Genomic DNA, 16,582 nt, shown 5'->3' on the forward strand with positions numbered 1-16,582 from the left:
TATTAGCTCCTCTTTCTTTTTTTCTTTTTAAACACCATGATTTCCCTGTTACTTTGTCACTCCACAGCCCCGTCACAGCAAGTCTAACTTTCACCCCTATACAGCCCACACAGGCTATACCCCCCACTCCTGCAAAGCTTAAGGCAATTTTAAAACCAGCCCCCCTCTGCCTTACCCGGCCGACCAATTACCACAGCAACTCTTAAAAACTCTCTAACGCCGGTCGAGATGGCAGAAAAAGAGGCAAGGGGAAGGGAGAGCACGGCAGAACCAACTCTTGACTCCTCCCCTTGCTGCCACCTCATCAGCTGACCACCAATAGGAGCACGAAGCTCCCAAATTCAAAAATTAATTCCGGCTGGTTACCAGAGGGAGCCAGGCAGTGGGTGCGTGCAAAGCAACGCTCCGTCCAGGGCGCCGACTCATATCTCCTCCCCCGACCACCCCGTGACGTCAGCTCTCGCACCGGGAGAGAGCCTAGCGCAACATTAGTGTGTGCCAGCGTGCACAAGGCCCGCTCGCCCGGACAAAACCCTTCCTGGGGGCCCCTCAGCCAGACAGGTTTTTTGGATAACAGCAATGAATGTGCATGAGATTTACATACACTGCCTCCATTGCATGGAAATGTATCCCATGCATTCATATTCATTACAGATATCCTGAAAATCTGATTGGTTGGGGTCCTTCAGGACAGGTTTGGTAACCACTGCCATAAGGAATCAAATACAAGATCAATCCTGATGGAGTTCACAGATACCTTGTAGAAAACTTAGTAATAAATTACAGTAAAATGGAGAAATAAATTCAGATACCAACGCATAAGCCTGCCACCTGTATATTCTGACGACTAAGCACAATTAAAAAAACTTCCAAACATTCTCTTCACTTTATCAGAAGCTTGTTGAAGAATGTATACTTTTAAAAAATAACTTAATGAGAAACAAACCTGCTTATCTTGATTTGAGCATATGAATGTGGTCCCTATGCCACAGGGAGGTGTATAGAAGCTGATTTTGTTAGCAGGAGCACAAGTGAAGGAAAGGTTTCCTTATGCAGGGAGGTCTGTATGCTAGCAATCTTTTAATCTCTAAGTAAACATCTGCTGGAAGTACACAGGAGGTGCAGGGGGCAAGAGGTCAAACTGTAAGCAGCAGAGGAATCTCCCAGTGCCCTGGGTCATCTTCTGTGCCAAGGGTGTCACTCACCTCTCTGACAGACAAGGGGGTGCATCCCCTCAAGGGCCTGGTAATGAGGAGAGATACTGGTAATAAAAAGCCCTGGCTCTCCTGAATCAGGGGCTGTTTGAGATTTCACTGAAAGAAACTGGTTGGAGCTGAGATCCGTTCCAGGGATCCCAGAAGGGAGCAGCCAGGAGTGAGGCTGGGGATTTTCCACCTAAATCGTTTAGATGCCTAAGGAAAAAATGTGAGAGACTGCTCAGAAGCTGCAGGTTACAGCTGGATTTACTAGGGTAAGGACTCTGCTGGATTAGGACCCTACACTGAGGCACAGAATGCCCACCTTGGGCTTGGAGAATCTTGAAGACTCTTCTGATGGGTTTACCCTGTAGCTGTAAAGAAGTCCCAGTGAGTAACCATCCATCTGGTGGAGGAGTGGAAGAAAATACTAGCCTGGTTTTGCAAGAGGGGACAAAGGAGGGAGAGGTAACAAAGTTACTGGAGACCTTGTGCTGCTCCACCAAGAAACCATCATAAGGGGAGTTTGTGAAGAGAGGACTAAAGCTTTCTGTGAACTGTGATTTCTTTTAAGTTGTCCTTCTACCTGCATGTATTTGACTGTCACTATGTTTAATGCTGAAGGCTCGGAATTAAACTCTTTTTTCTTTGGAGCACAGTTAGAGACTGGAGAGTGTTTCATTTCTCGGCCAGGCACCGGCCCTGCAGGAAAACCTGCCCTCCGCTCTCAGTCCTGGAGAACTGTTTCCCCATCTGGGGATTGTGAATACCAAGCACCAGGAGAATGGGATGGTGGCCCTCACGAAAAGGGGGGTTTACAATAGCCTATTGGATTCTTATTGCAGCATTCAAACTCAGACTCGATCCATATTTCACCAGTATAACTGCATCAAGGAGATTTCATAGAAAAAAAGGCTTATATTCTCAAATTAAATGTTTGGCGGGGCGTGCTAGTCGTGCGCCGGCAAACGTAATCAGGGGGCAAGTTGCGCGGCAGCGGCGGACGTGACGGGGGAGTGTTGCGCGCGAGGGGAGGGAGAAGCAGCGTGAGAGTAAATGGGAACGCAGCGATTTAAATTGCAGCGCACCCATTGGCTGGGGGAAGATAGGCTTATCGGGAGGCAGTAACGGCTGGAGGGCAGTTGGATGCGACGATCGGAGGAGCAGGGCACGCGGAGTTCGGCGTGTTCGGCATCATGTTTGTGAATCTTAGTGAGTCTGTCATCGGGGTTGTAGTTAGGAATTAAACAGCAGGTAACAGGCTGTTAGGTGCTTTTCTCAGCCTGCGTTTCACGTTAGCATGAGGCGAAGCAGGGAGCCTAAAGGGCAGCCGAGGGTTCTCACTTGCCCGGAGTTAGCTGGCCCTCCCCCTTCCTGTAGTAGTGGTGCCTTCCTCAGCGGTCCCCGGCTCTCCCATGCCCCCTCCCACATCCCCCGTCGAGTCGGGTGAAAGCGGGCCCAAGGTCGAGGATTCCCCTCCCCCCTTCCCCTGAACAAGATTGCCAAGAGATTTCTCTCCTGGCTGGGGATAGTTTTTCTGCTCCTCCACCTGTTTTTTCATTGGAGCCATGTTTTTCCCCCTGAGGCCACCCTCCCCCCCCCCCCCCCCCGGTCCCCCTCCTGCTGGGCTTAATGCGGGCGCGGTTGCACGCAGCCGGAGCAAAGGCAAGTCCCCCGCCGCCAGGCCGCGTAAGGCAAGTCGGCCCATGAGTAGCTCCTCAGCCCCAGTTGCCCCTCCTTCTGGAGTGCAGAGGGCGTTCATGAGAGGGCCTTTTCAAGCTGGATGGTTGGGGGATGCGAGCCGGAGAAGTCCAGTGCGCAGGGAGACGCTGAGGGCTCCCATGAAAGCGAATGTGGAAGGGTGTGTGCCTACGAGTGTTCGGAAAGAAGGCGGAAGCGGATCCAGGAGTAGAGCTGCAGCGCGGAGGGTGCATACGGAGGATGAGGCACCCATTCAGAGAACCAGCACGATTATTGTTAGGCAAACGGGAAAGCCCCCTCCTTTCCCATATGGGTTAAGGGGTTATTGGAGATGGCATGAAGAACAGGGGTGTCCAGTTTGGTATGAGGATGTCTCTTGGGATGAGGGAGTGTTGTTTGGAGCTGGGGTGGGTAGGCGAAGGAGGGAGGGGGCTGGGTATGAGGGGCTGAGAGATGGGAGGGAGTCTGGGAGAGGGTCCAATGGGCGGAAGGAGGGTGGAACGGCAGGGTATTATCAGACGTCGGGTGCTGCGGTGTAACGCGTTGGATCCCTATAGGACATGGTGTGCCTGAGGTGGCGAGGAGAACAGTTACAACGGATCGAGCAAGTATATAACAGGCTAATAAAGACGGTAGAAAGACAAGGGTTAGACAGGACTAATCGAACTCGGACTCCAGTTCTACATCGTCCTCGTCCACTTCTTCGTGTGAGTTAGCTGGGAGGGGTAATGCGACGATAGGACAGGGCTCGCAGCAGGACATGGGGCATCCTGCCCTGGCATCTTTGTCAGAATTGTGGGAAGGGGTGCCTAGGAAGATATAGTCCTTGATAGGATCACTGATCTTTGCTTGTACAGTCATCCCGATGGGTAGAGCTTTTATTTGGCGTTTGTCCGCGTCAACAGCAGGAGTGCGGGCTAAGCATCATTATATTAGGGTGACGAAGGGGATCAAGGAGGAACTGAGGATATGGGGGAATTTTTTGGAAACTTTTAACGGGGTGCGTATTATACCTGAGCTAGAGACTTCAAATGGGGACTTGGAATTATTCTCAGATGCAGCCGTTGCGTCGGGTTTTGGAATATATTTTCAAGGGAGGTGGTGCGCTGGGTAGAAAGGGGCATGACTCGGAATATTACATTTCTGGAATTATTTCCCATAGTGGTAGCCCTTGAGATTTGGGGGGAGCAACTTAGCAATAGGAGAGTGATTTCTTGGTGCGACAATATGGGAGTCATCCAAGTAATTAATAAGTTATCGGCAAAATGTTTTAAGGATGGCAGCATTGGTGCGAGAGCTAGTGAGCTTGCGTTTAAGAAGGAATGTTACGATTAGAGCCAAACATGTCCCTGGGGTTCAGAATGTCTTTGCAGATGCTCTGTCTCGTTTCAAGTGGGACGTATTTCGGAAGCTGGCGTCTCATGTGGATACGAAGGGAGAGAGTTGTTCGGAACACCTTTGGAAGTTTGGATGGAGGCTGAATGGAAACTAATTCGGCAGTCGGTTGCTCTGCTACTTGGAATGTATACGTAGCAGGATGCAGGGTGGTGGCACATTTTCTGCAAGGACAGGGATGGAGGGGAGGACCAGCGGGGGAGCGTCTGATTGTGCATTTTATAGCGGAGGCGAAGGAACGGGGATATTCTAGATCTGCTGTTAAGTCACAGTTAACGGGATTCACATTCTTTCAAAAATTGAAAGGATGGGGAAACCCAATGGCGAGCTTCGTAGTGAAACGGGTTATGGGAGGATGGCAGTGGGAGAAGGCGGGGGAAGGGGATAAAAGAAAACCCCTAAGGTATTCCGAGTTGATCGAAATAGCTGAGCATTTGGGATCGGTATGTTGGTCAGGATACGAAGTGGTTTTATTTCAGGTGGCTTTTTCTTTGACTTTTTTCAGAGCTACCAGAATAAGCGAGTTGGTAGCGTTCTCTAAGTGCAATGCACGAAGAAAGCAGAACCAGCTGCGAGACAAAGAAAAAAACAGCTGAGCGGGGAGCCCCAGAGGAGAAGTGCAGGAGATCGAAGCCTGCTCTCTCCTTAATCGCTAAAACCAATTCAAAACCCTTCTACATCTTTTTTATTTGTATTATTTGTATTATTTTTTTGAGTTTATTAATAATTATCTCCTCTTTTTTTTTTCTTAACAGGGAAATGAGCATCTCTGAAGAATCACCCGAGGTATGGACGTCCCGGGGCAAGGCAGAAGGCTGAGGGGGAGTGACTGGCACCATCAGTATCTCCCCAGGTAAGAAGGTCACCGGGAAGGGAGCCTAGGCTGAACAAGTCAAGGGGCAAAGCCCCCCTAGGCACCTCAAGAGCGAGGGAGACAGGGCTGTCTCCTTGACACAGTCAAAACAGGAATTCAAAGAAAGATCCTTTTTTTTTTTTTTTTTAAATCAAATCAAATTCAGTCAATACTTGCTTGAGCTTGCCCCACGAGAAAAGAAACAATGAAGAAAACCCCGTAGGGCAGGGGTGGGCAATTCCAGTCCTCGAGGGCCACAAACCTGTCGAGGTTTTAGTATATCCTGATGAATATGCATGACATAGATTTGCATACAACTGAGGCAGAGTGCATGCAAATCTCTCTCATGCATATTCATTAGGGATTTCCTGAAAACCAGACTGGTTTGTGGCCCTCGAGGACCGGAACTGCCCACCCCTGCCGTAGGGGAAGGGCAAGCTAACAGGGAACCACAGGGTGAGCTGCCTGGCATTTGCTGGAGACAGACAAATACTGAAGGGCTGCAGGGTAGGCTCTGTCCTGATATAGGATACCCTTTCAGTTTTGGTCTGTCTCCATCTGCTGGACAGGAGGCTCAACCCATGGTCTGGATTGATCCGGGTACGTACAGGGAACAGAATATTTAAAGATATGTCCGAGAGTCGGGGGATCCTTTTTGGTCCACGAAGATGGATTCCCGTTAACTAATTTTCAGTTCACGAGAATTTTAAAAAAGGTCATTAAAGCGTTAGGTTGGGATGTAGAGCATCATAGTTCGCATTCCTTTCGTATCGGCGCAGCCACGACGGAGGCTGGTCGAAGGGCGAGATAAAAGTAATTGGTAGATGGAAGTCCAATGCTTTCATGTCTTACGTACGAAGATAATGGGGATGGGGGATGGTGGACCAGATTTAATCAAATTTTCTTCTTTTACAGAGCACAGGGGGCAAGGCAGCAGCAAGGATGTGTCTGGGTTGTGGGCCATTCTTTTGTTTACTGGGCACACGACAGAGCAATCGGAAGACCTTACGGGGAGCACCTGCAGTTGGAGCAACAGCAATGGCGGATTCAGTGGTGGGGAAGAAGGGGAATGCGTTGGTTTGAATTGTCTCTCTTGCAAGAGCGGGCGGTGGAATGGAGCATACCGAATATTGTATTACTTCACCTGGGGGGTAATGACATTGGGAAGGGGACCTGTAGGGCACTAATTTCTAACATGCGGAAGGATATGGCCAGGGTGATGGGGCTGTGGCCGCACATAAAGGTCGGGTGGTCAGATATAATTATTAGGTGGAAATACAGGGAGGAGTTGATTTGGAAAAACGGGGTTAAAAAATTAAACAAGCAAATTGGTAGGTGGGTCGTACAAGAAGGAGGGTTCTGGGTGCGGCATGAATGGTCATGGGAGGTTGGGACGGGGTTATTCAGAAGAGACGGGGTTCATTTGTCAGATGTGGGAATTGATTTATTTAATAACGACTTGCAAAAGGGACTTGAAAAAGTGATTATGCAATAAAGGACTGCAGTGGGGGAACAAGGGTGTTTAAGGTCACCCTTGTTTGTGGCGGTAAACCTGAGCCCAAGTTATGTTGTAATAATATATTTTTAAAGGAGATTGAAGGGGAAGGAGAGTCCCATGTAGTTGGGTGGGCTGCTACACAGGACGGCTGGTGAGCGAGGGGCTAAGCTCAAGGCCGAAGCTTACCCACGGTGGGACGAGGCGGGGTAAGCAAAAGTGTGTGTGTGTGTGTGTGTGTGTGTGTGTGTGTGGGGGGGGGGGGGGTCCTATTCCTTAGGCCTTACCACTGGAAAGTGGTGGTTGAGGTAGAATAGGAGGCAAATAAAGAAAAGGGGAGGGGGGTGTTGGATTGTTAATTGTAAGGGCTCAGGTAATAATAATAATAAACTGCGGCCTTTTATAATGCCATTGTCTTTGTGTTTATTGGTACAAGGGAAGGGAGCCAAGCGATGATCTCGCATCCATGTATTAATGTTTGGCGGGGCGTGCTAGTCGTGTGCTGCCAAAAGCAATCAGGGGAAGAGTGGCGCGGCAGCAGGCATGACAGGGGGAAGTGGGAGTGTTGCTCGCGAGGGGAGGGAGAAGCAGCACGAGAGCAAATGGGAACGCAGCGATTTAAGTCGCAGCGCATCCATTGGCTGGGGGAAGGTAGGCTTGTTGGGAGGCAGTAACGGCTGGGGGGCAGTCGGATGCGGCGATCTGAGTTTGGCGTCCCTCCCGCCCACCCGAACGATTGTGTACCTGTAAGGTTGTGGTTTCTTTTGTAGTGCAATATGTTGCAGTGGAGGCGGTAAACCCGAGCCCAAGTTATGTTGTAATAACGTATTGTTAAAGGAGATGGGGGGGGGGGGGGGGGGGGGAAAGAAGAGTCCCGTGTAGTTGGGTGGGCTGCTACACAGGATGGCCGGTGAGCAAGGGGCTAAGCTCAAGGCCAAAGCTTACCCATGGTGGGACGAGGCAGGGTAAACAAAGGTGGGGGGTGGGGGGGGGGGAGGGGGTCCTATTCCTTAGACCTTACCATTGGAAAGTGGTGGTTGAGGTGGAATAGGAGGCAAATAAAGAAAAGGGGAGGGGGGTGTTGAATTGTTAATTGTAAGGGCTCGTGTAATAATAAAGGAGGCCCGCCTCTTGAGGCATGGGCCGTATAACTGGGCAGACGTGCGGCAGGCAAGAGGGAGGGGGGAGGGGGGCACAGCCTAGGTGCGGAGAGGGGCGGACAATGGGATTAGGGGCCAGTTCAAACCTGGGCATGAGCCAATGAGACAAGGAAGGCGGCGTCTCCGAGCTCGGGTACTTAGAGGTAGGGCGGGGTGGGGGGAGCACATTTGCAGCCTGGAAGCGGGAGGGCAGCCTGGAAGCGAGAGCAACAGGCTGACCTCAGCACGGCTGTGCTGTAACAGGCTGACCTCAGCATGGCTGTGCTACAACAGTTTTGCTTTTACTTTCACTTTGCCTCCAGCACGGCCGTGCTGTAAGAGGAGCAGATCAGCTAAAGGAGCAGGAACGATTTCTTTGATTACATCATTGGGTAAAGTACATAGATTTTGTGGCTTATAGGCAAAATGTTGAGAATATTAATGGTAATTGTGTGTTGCTAAGGTCTGGAAGGTATGCTCACCCCCCCCCCCCCCCCCCCCTTTTTGCATTGAACTGGCTCTGCATTACCAGTACTTTATTTATTTATTTATTTATTTATTTATTTTTTATTTATTATTTTTATTATGCATGGCTGCTTCTGCCTGGAATGTTATTTTATTTAAGGAAATGCCTTAGCACATGGCTGGTTTATATATATTTTAACTAATATATATTTAGTGAAATGCCAAGGGCTCACGGCCACACTTTACCTGTTATTATATATATATATATTTTATGAATTCATGGCTGGCTTTCAGCACAATGCTTGCTCTGCATGTTGCTGTATTTATTGAAAGGGCAGCGAGTGCAGGGCTGTTTATCTTTCACTTGTAGCCTCTTAGAAACGCCATTGAAGGGGTCTACACTTGGTGAATGCATAGGTGGTTAGAGCACATGGCTGGCAGCAGGCTTGGTAGCTCAGTGGTTAGAGCACTGATCTTGTAGGCTTACTTTACTTTAAAATCGATGTTTTCTATGTATTGCTTTACCCCCCGCTCTCTAAATTGCTAGGAAGTGGGCAGGCTTCATGTCTACCATGCTACCTCAACATCCTGTGGATGTGCTTTGTTATACCTAAGTAATCTTACAATTAAAAAGTAGCCAGCATTCCGTAGTTGGGAATTCTGATGATATGTCTGTGGGACAGCGGTATGGCATTTGAGTGCTCAGCCAGGTTAACAGGATGGTTTTTATATTAATCCTAAAGGTGATATTTAGCATTCGGTTACCATTTAAAGGGACAGCTGTCCCATGTGCACGTTTATACTGAATTATAAGGGGTACAGGACCCTCAGCTTGATAGATATGATTTAGGCTGCGCTATGCAGCTCTATTCAAAGTAAATTAAAATATTAATGAAAGGTTGGCTTACATCTTAGCATGGTATTGTGGTTCTCATGGGAAGGGCTTGCCAGCAGAGGTCAGCACATGGCAGCGGCCATTTTGGGAGTTTAGCACATGGCAGCGGCCATTTTGGGAGTTTAGCACATGGCAGCGGCCATTTTGGAGGTCAGCACATGGACTTTCAGGATTTTCTTTTTTTTTTTTTTTTTATTACTTTCCTTTTACTCCCCAGGCCCCCCCCCCCCCATGCGCTGGCACTCCCGCCTCCCCCCAGAGTCCGGCCCGCCCCTCGCCCCCCCCTCCACCTTCCTCAGCTGCCCCCACCCCCCATCCTGTTCCCGTCCAGCCCCCCCAAACTTGCCGGGCCCAAACGTGCGCCCAGCCCCAGCCCTCCCCCCCCCCTGGCTCCTTGCACCCCTCCCCCACCCCCCCCCCCTCAGCAGGTGTGCGCACACCCACATTTGGCTACCTATTCATATGCCCCCCCCCCCCAAAACTGTGCGAGATCTAACCATTAATATGTCTACACAGCATGGCTACCACTCAGTTTGCTATGGCTTTTGCCCCGTCCGCACTTATGCCGGACCAGGCTCAGGCTCTAACCAAGCGAGCACGTCGGAAGCCAAGCAAATTGCAGGAAAACTTTGCGGCAACGCCAGAAGTCGAAATACGTAAGACCAAGACACAGAGGAATAAGAAGAGGAAATCCGCAAGCACACGACAACCGCGTAGCATCAGCCATTTGGGCTGCTATGTGCCGGAGCAGCCCCCTCCACGGGGCATGACCCCTGCAGCACCGACCCCTGCAGCACCGCCACGAGAGAACTTCGGCAATGTTACCGAACGACAGCTGCGTCAGCTCATGGACCAAACCTGGTCAGCGGCTGCTATCCATGGCACGGACAGGGTGAAGGCAATGCTGGATGCCTTAACGCATACCACTAGCCCATCCCCTGGCTCAGTGCCCATCGGTCCACAGCACGGTGCAGCGGGCAGCTCCAACAGTTCAGCTGGCAACACCCAGCCACCAGCACGTCAACAGACAGCTCATGGACAACACGGGCAACCGCAAGAAGGACAGAACTGTGAGTACCCTGATTTAAACCGGGGCCAGGGTAATGTGCAGGTACCCCCAACACAGCCCAGTTACCCACCACCAAGGAATGGCAGCGAAGTGTGGCTGGGGCCACAAAGCGCTCCTACTGACAATTTCGCTGCTATGAAAGCTATTTTCGATAACTGGCATGGGCAGGGTAATGCTAACACTAGCCCAACACAGGAAACAGGGCAGTCAGGACGACCCATGGGGGATATTTTACTTGTGACACCAACCCCAGCCCCAGCTACAGCTGTTGGAACACCAACCACAGCTACAGCGGTTGGAACAACGGTGGGTCAGCTGGGGACCAATGGGCACAATACCACTGGTAGCTCAGCCACGAACGGCAATAACGCTGCACAATACACATGTACAGTGGGCTCACTAACCGCGCATGTGTCAGAGGCGTTAAAAGAGAAAATATGGCGCAGCGAATATGTAGATATATTCGAGCTGCTCAGGAAAGAAGGGGAGGGTTCCGATCCCAAATGCCACGAAGCGTGCAAACTCTCAGCTAGGGAGAAACCCTGCATCGCTAAGACGCTAGCTAATTGGTCAGCAGGATTCAGAATTCTGTCATCCATCATAGGTCAAAAATTTCCTGAAAAATGTTGCTCCTTAATTGCTTACCAGGACGTCATTTGTGGTGCTTATCGCACGTATGGCGGTACGGCTTGGTTGGAGTATGGTGCAGGAGGTTGTCCCTGGCTTCGCTGGCAATGCATACCAGCCGAGTACATGGTTAACTCCTCGCCAACATACTTTTACGGGAAGATTTCCATTTCGGCAAGGTCAGCCCTTTCGTCAAGGGCAAAGGTGGGGGCAAGCCACTAGATTTAGGGGTGGGGGGACTCCCAGCGGTAGGCTGTTCAACTCTGGTTTTTGCAGATTCGCTGCTGCCTGCAAATTCAGACACGCCTGCATGGGATGCGGTGCAGGCCACCCTCAAACAAAATGCTCAAGGGGAGGAACCATCCCCCACACAGAGCAACAATAAATTCATTAGAGCACCTACCCCCATTAAGATACATAGCTTGCAGGTCTGTTTAAAGGGTTATCAGCCCAAGGAGGCCAGATGGCTATACGAAGGGTTTTCCCAAGGTTTTCATATACCTTTCATGGGGCCAGAAACCGCCACAGAGGCTAAGAATCTCTTATCTGCGAGGAATAATGAAGAGGTCATTGCACTAAAGATCAAAAAAGAAAGCGACATGGGTAGGTTGGAAGGCCCATTCAAGGACAAACCTCTACCTCATTTTAGGATTTCCCCTCTGGGGGTGGTTCACAAAAAAGAGCCAGGGGAATTCCGAATGATTCACCATTTATCCTTCCCAGAGGGTGGGTCAGTGAATGATTACTTGGACCCCGAAGCATGCTCGGTTGCCTACGCCTCATTTGACCAGGCATTAGACATGGTGAGGCATTGGGGGCAAGGGGCATGGTTGGCAAAAGCCGACATTGAATCAGCCTTCCGCTTGCTTCCAATACATCCAAGCTGCTTCCATCTGTTGGGGTTTCAATTCCGAGGTAAATATTACTTCGATAAATGCCTCCCGATGGGCTGCTCTATATCTTGCGCCTACTTTGAGAGGTTTAGCACATTTGTGCAATGGGCTGTAGAGCAGGACATCGGGAAAGGGAAAATCATACACTATTTGGATGATTTTCTGTTTACCGGCCATAGGGACACACAGGCCTGTGCGCAAGCCCTCGAAGCATTCACCCGGAAAACTGACGAATTAGGCATTCCGCTAGCTAAGCACAAATCAGAAGGACCGTCACACAAATTGTCATTTCTCGGTATCGAAATTGATACTCTGCAAATGGTCACACGCCTACCGCCCGCAAAAATAGCAGCGTTACGGGCCAACATATCTACTACCGAACAATCACGCTAAAACAAATGCAGTCACTCATTGGTCACCTCAATTTCGCTTGCAAGATCATGCCCATGGGTCGCCCCTTCATGAGAAGATTGTCCCAAGCCACAGCAGGATTCGCAGGAGCCATCATTTCATTAGAATCACCAAGGAGCTCAGGGAGGACCTCATAGTATGGAAGACATTCCTAGGGGAATATAATGGGCGGACAGTTTGGAGGGACCCGATCATGACCAATAGGGAGCTGCAGCTCTACACCGACGCAGCGGGGAGCGCTGGATTTGGGGCCTATCTGGCTGGGAAATGGTGCGCGGAACGATGGCCAGTACAGTGGGAAGCCATGGGTTTACTCAGACATCACTTTTCTCGAATTGTTCCCCATTGTTGCAACAATACACATGTGGAAAGCATGTTTCCACAACAGAAGAGTGGTTTTTTGGTCAGACAACATGGCGGTTGTACAGGCGAAAAATTCTCTCACCGCTCACTCCCCTAGGGTCATTAGGCTATTGCGGGATTTAGTACTGCTCTGCCTGCGCATTAACCTGGTCTTTAAGGCTAAGTACGTTCCGGGGGAAGCTAACGGCATCGCTGATGCATTGTCTCGTTGTCAGTGGTCTCGTTTCAGATTCCTGGCCCCGGAAGCAGAGCATCACCCTTATCACGTCCCTCCGAGGATTTGGGAATTAGGGTGCCCGGAATCGCCTCCATATTGAGATCGGCTCTGGCAGAGTACGGGGAGAGCATATGCACGCGGCTGGAGCCTGTTCCAAAAATTTTGCCAATCAAATAACACGCAAGTTCAAGGGACAATGACAGAGAGAAATGTAATGACAGAGAGAAATGTAACAGAGTTCTTGCTCTACCTCAAGAACTCGGGAGTATCAAGAGCACAGGCAGGGCAACATGTAGCTGCTATTGTTTTCGTCTCCAAACTATGGGGGATAGGCTCAATTAGCAACTCCTTTCTCATAAAAAAGATATTAGAGGGTTGGCGGAGACAAGAACCAGTTAGAAGGGACGCCAGAAAGCCTATCACACCAATGCTGCTACAAGCACTGGTAAAGGAGCTCCCCAGCCTAGTTTGGGACAATTATGAGGTAAAGCTATGGACCGTGGCTTTTTCACTAATGTTCTTTGGTGCATTTAGAAACAGCGAGCTTATCCCGAGGGCAAAGGTGACCACCAGGGCATCGGATGGGGGTCTCCTGATAGAAAACATAAGGCTGTTTAATGAGACAGTACAGATCTTTCTCAGGCGAGCAAAAACTGATCAACGGGCAGTAGGTCGCTGGATTACATTATACCCTGCTCATACGGGGGTGATATGCCCCGTAAGGGCTGCAACAGAATACCTCAAAGTACGCCCGCTGGGGGGAGGGCCCTTTCTAAAACACAAAGATGGCAACGCGCTATCGCGTTACCAGTTTGTCAGTATGCTACGCAAAGGCTTGGAAAAGATAGGGGAAGACACGGGAGCTTATCACACACATTCATTCCGAATAGGCGCAGCATCCTTCGCCAGCAACGATTTAAGCGAAGATCAAATTAAGGCGCCAGGGCGGTGGAAATCCGGTAAATTCAAAACATACATACGACCCAATAACCAGACACCCCAATGAACAGTCTCACTGAGAAACATAAAAAGCATATAGTTACCGTCCTGTTGCACATAACCGTTTTATTTTGTCTATCATAGACTCGCCAGCGGGGAGCGCGAAAGTGATATGGATCATGGGGCACTCGTACATTTATTGGGCGCACATTAGAACCAAGAGAAAGACCTCCAGCGAGCAGATGGGCATACCTCGTAGCAAGGCCAGCTTATTCTGGCTTGGTAAACGAGGGATGAGGGGTCCAACTAATGCCTTGCATCCTCCAATACGCCAGGCAACTACCACAGCCTGATATCATCTGTCAATTGGGCGGTAACGATTTGGTCGCAGTCAAAAACATTGACTTAATAATCACGATCAAGAAGGACTTGACTGCAATTAAGGCTATATGGCCAGCCGTGGTATTGGTATGGTCCCACATTATCCCCCGATTGGTATGGAGGGACGCGAGGTCGCATAAATCCATCGCAAAAGCAGGCGCAAATTGAATAAAGAAGTGGGGACGTGGTTGAGAGCTATAGGGGGATATGTCATCAAGCATGATGATATTTCGCTCTCATGTTCAGGCATTATAGGCCGGATGGGGTTCACTTATCAGACGTTGGGGTAGATATCTTCATCCTGCACTACAAACGGCCACAGCAGCTTTAATTAATTAGTGGGGGTAGAAAACAAGTAAGGTTTTACTGTTTCCTACTTTGGCGGGTGCCCTCACCGGAGCATAAGGGGATGTATCGCTGCATAGAGGGGAAGTTTTTGGTGTTGGGGGAGGGGGAAGGGGAGGAGCACAGCACCAAGGACTTTGCATAGGGGGAAAGCGGGGGCATGGATATAACTAAGCATGGCGGAGACCGAGATAATGGCCGGTCTGGGGGTGGCCCAATGAAGGCCTGGCATAAGCAATAACCGCGGCCCGCAAGGCCAGCATGGCGGAGACCGAGATAATGGCCGGTCTGGGGGTGGCCCAATGAAGGCCTGGCATAAGCAATAATCGCGGCCCGCAAGGCCAGGGGTGGGAGGAGGCGGCAGAATACTGCACGGAGCGGCAGTAGCCACGGAGGCGTTCACGGAGCGGGATGCCAGTGGCGGGTGTTCCCCTTCACGGAGCGGAAGGCGGGATTGGCATTCACGGAGCGGGGTGCCAATGGTATACCACCTTCACGGAGCGGAAGGATGGAGGGCTGCCGTCTCCAAAAAAGCATTGGGGTGGGAAGAACAAGCAAGGTACCGGTGAGGGCGTGGCATTTAGCTAATGCCAATTGATTAAGCTGCTGCAATATAAAGTAATAAGGTTATAATGTAAAATGCTGGCTGTGGCCGTTTCTTCCACTTAATAAAAGTTATCTTGGCTTACCTACTCTGTTGTCGCGTGGTCAAGGGTGGGAGGGGCGGTCGTCCGTGAGCTACGGCGTGCCAGAGTTAAGGAGGCCCGCCTCTTGAGGCATGGGCCGTATAACTGGGCAGACGTGCGGCAGGCAAGAGGGAGGGGGGAGGGGGGCACAGCCTAGGTGCGGAGAGGGGCGGACAATGGGATTAGGGGCCAGTTCAAACCTGGGCATGAGCCAATGAGACAAGGAAGGCGGCGTCTCCGAGCTCGGGTACTTAGAGGTAGGGCGGGGTGGGGGGAGCACATTTGCAGCCTGGAAGCGAGAGCAACCCTCCCACCACCCCACAGCGCAAGGGGATACTGGGATTGGGGGGATAAGTTGTCACAGCCATAACAAAAGGAACAGCGGGTGCCCTCACCGGAGCATAAGGGGATGTATCTCTGCATAGAGGGGAAGTTTTTGGTGTTGGGGGAGGGGGAAGGGGAGGAGCACAGCACCAAGGACTTTGCATAGGGGGAAAGCGGGGGCATGGATATAACTAAGCATGGCGGAGACCGAGATAATGGCCGGTCTGGGGGTGGCCCAATGAAGGCCTGGCATAAGCAATAATCGCGGCCCGCAAGGCCAGGGGTGGGAGGAGGCGGCAGAATACTGCACGGAGCGGCAGTAGCCACGGAGGCGTTCACGGAGCGGGATGCCAGTGGCGGGTGTTCCCCTTCACGGAGCGGAAGGCGGGATTGGCATTCACGGAGCGGGGTGCCAATGGTATACCACCTTCACGGAGCGGAAGGATGGAGGGCTGCCGTCTCCAAAAAAGCATTGGGGTGGGAAGAACAAGGGCGTGGCATTTAGCTAATGCCAATTGATTAAGCTGCTGCAATATAAAGTAATAAGGTTATAATGTAAAATGCTGGCTGTGGCCGTTTCTTCCACTTAATAAAAGTTATCTTGGCTTACCTACTCTGTTGTCGCGTGGTCAAGGGTGGGAGGGGCGGTCGTCCGTGAGCTACGGCGTGCCAGAGTTATAAACTGCTGCCTTTTATGCCATTAAGTCTTTGTGTTTACTGGTACAAGGGAAGGGAGCCAAGCGATGATCTCGCATCCAGGTATTAGTTAAGACTTTATATTTACATTAAGCTATTTTTTAAGTATATATTCTTCAACAGATTTCTGATAAAGCGAACTGAATATGTTTGGAGGTTTTTTTTTTCTAATTATTATGCCTAGTCACCAAAGTATACAAGCAGCAGACTTGCGGTTTTGCATCTTAAGTATTTTCTTCCGTTTGTATTATGAAGTTTTGCACAGGGTGTCTCTGAATTTCTTTAGGGCTGCTCTTGCGTTTCTGATTCCATTCAGTTGTGCAATGCCTTTACCTGTTTGTTATATATTATTGGATTAATTCCATAAGGCCAAAGTGTTATAAACACAAAACATTAAGAAGGCATAGCCTTGCAACGTGGAAACATGTTAAAAAAATTAATTAATAATAATAAAAAGCCATGCACGTTGGTGGCAACACGATGATCATTGCT

The 16,582-nt window shown here is 50.3% G+C and overlaps 1 protein-coding gene across 2 annotated transcripts in view; it reads left to right on the top strand.

The window, feature by feature from the left end:
* The first annotated feature begins 7,816 nt into the window (after positions 1 to 7,816).
* PXYLP1 (2-phosphoxylose phosphatase 1) overlaps positions 7,817 to 16,582 on the top strand; it is a 211,805-nt gene continuing 203,039 nt past the window's right edge. Inside the window, exon 1 of one of the 2 annotated variants that reach the window (XM_029616194.1) lies at positions 7,817 to 8,171. The gene's annotated coding sequence lies outside the window, so the exon portion shown is untranslated. Of the gene's footprint in view, positions 8,172 to 15,991; positions 16,154 to 16,582 lie in introns of those variants that run through there. The other variant, XM_029616195.1, reaches the window with a different exon arrangement.

Source organism: Rhinatrema bivittatum, chromosome 9, assembly GCF_901001135.1.
Source record: "Rhinatrema bivittatum chromosome 9, aRhiBiv1.1, whole genome shotgun sequence".
NCBI lineage: Eukaryota > Metazoa > Chordata > Amphibia > Gymnophiona > Rhinatrematidae > Rhinatrema > Rhinatrema bivittatum.